Source organism: Rutilus rutilus, assembly GCF_951802725.1.
Source record: "Rutilus rutilus genome assembly, chromosome: 14".
NCBI lineage: Eukaryota > Metazoa > Chordata > Actinopteri > Cypriniformes > Leuciscidae > Rutilus > Rutilus rutilus.
In genome coordinates, this window is record NC_140219.1 from 1,520,001 (window position 1) to 1,521,763 (window position 1,763).

General features: G+C 39.4%; 1 protein-coding gene across 1 annotated transcript in view; it reads right to left on the bottom strand.

Annotated features, from left to right (window-relative positions):
• The window catches only part of ankrd50 (ankyrin repeat domain 50), a 36,604-nt gene extending 35,059 nt beyond the window's left edge, over nucleotides 1–1,545 (bottom strand). The window contains exon 1 of the mRNA XM_084431062.1: nucleotides 1,412–1,545. The gene's annotated coding sequence lies outside the window, so the exon portion shown is untranslated. The remainder of the gene's footprint in view (nucleotides 1–1,411) is intronic.
• Nucleotides 1,546–1,763: the final 218 nt, after the last annotated feature.

Below are 1,763 nucleotides of genomic sequence, written 5' to 3' on the forward strand. Positions count from 1 at the left end.
GACTTATGAATTTACACATGCTTTGTCTTAAAGCGTATTAAAAACACCACATAGACACATAAACAACATTAAAACTTAATTTCACCACAAACTTTCTCCAGTCCAACTTCATCAGTCCACAATCATACTTAACTTTTTATCAACCAATAAATCATGGATAAAATCCATGCAAGTTTATCCAGGAACCTTTATACCTATGATTTAGCACACACTTTTATCCAAAGCGACACGAAAGAGTGAACAGAGCAACAATATTCGTAATATTCATATTCAAGATTCATCACACATGCCTCAAGCATTCTGGCCAACATTCAAAAGAGCAACGAACCGCTGAAACATGCAAATATTGAGCCAACTCAAACAGCGAGGGATCAAACTCGTGAATCAGCAGAACTTTTATGAATATCAAGGATGACTTGGAATATAGCTCGTACATTTGATGTCCTACACCAGAACATAATATGATGGCCCAAAAATTTTATTGATTCACAAAGACACTATGATGGCCCAAAAATGCTGACTAGGTTTGACACACAGCCAAGAGTCTTGTAATAGAAAACAAATCAAGACTGTCACCAAATAATAAAACCACCAAAACCTAAATCACCACGCTAATAAATCATAATAAATAATAAATAAATCATATGAGATCTTCCTATTAAAAGAGGAGTCAAATGTCTTAGCCTTCTTTTTGAAGACAGTAGCTATTCTGTATTTACACACGTGACCTCTAAGGAATCCAAAAGTAATCCGATTACATTACTTTCATATCGTGGTGTTTAGATTACGTTACTAAATACTTTTTTTTTTTTACATTTTATGATGTAATTTCCTGTAATACGGAATACATTTTAAAGTAACCCTCCAATCCAATCTCTTGTAAATCACAAGGGTTTTACTGTGGTAGAATAATTATACTGTAGTCGCTATTGTTTTTAACGGAAACTTTGGTCACCATAGTAAACGGCTGTCAGAGCCAAACCGAACAGATCTTTAAACGCCCATCAAAACAAACCCGTTCAGAACCGGACAGAAACCAGCTATCTTAACGTTACAGTAACGGGTCACACACACACACCAAACCCGAGCTCCGCCCGTCCCGGGTGACAAAGACTCTGAACACACACACACACACACACACATTACACGGGTCCCAGTCTCCCTCCATTAGACATTGATTTTCTTCTTTAAAAACATTGGGTTGCATAGCGTCGGTTATTTTAACGACTCAAACTGCCAGCTGACTGACTAAACGCGAGCGACGCGACGCATCAAACAACAGAACGCTCCTGTCGGCACGGCAAGCGTCGCGTTGTTCATGATGGGAGCGTTCTAATGTGTCGCGTCGCGTCAGTGTAGACGCGGTGACTCTTGAGTGGAACTTCGGATAAATATCTAATAAATATCTCACCTTTAGCGCGTAGGTCCACTCAGAGATCATGTCTCATCCACATATGAACACTCTTATACCGGGTTTCTGTCGTTATTTCCAATCCCGAGTCTTCCGTTCACATTTTCCACTCGGGTTGTGTGTCGGTTTGTTCTGTTGAGCTCCTCCCGCAAACCGACACTCGCGAGCACGAGACTCCGCCCATTGGTCGTGACGCATGCGCAAAGGATGACGGGAGATGTAGTTCTGTTAAACATACGCAGGCGGACGTCAATACAAACATAGTTATTTACAAATATATTTATAAACACGTATAATAACTTGGTGAAACATTACAATAAGGTTCATTTTTAGCATTAGTTAATGTATAAAC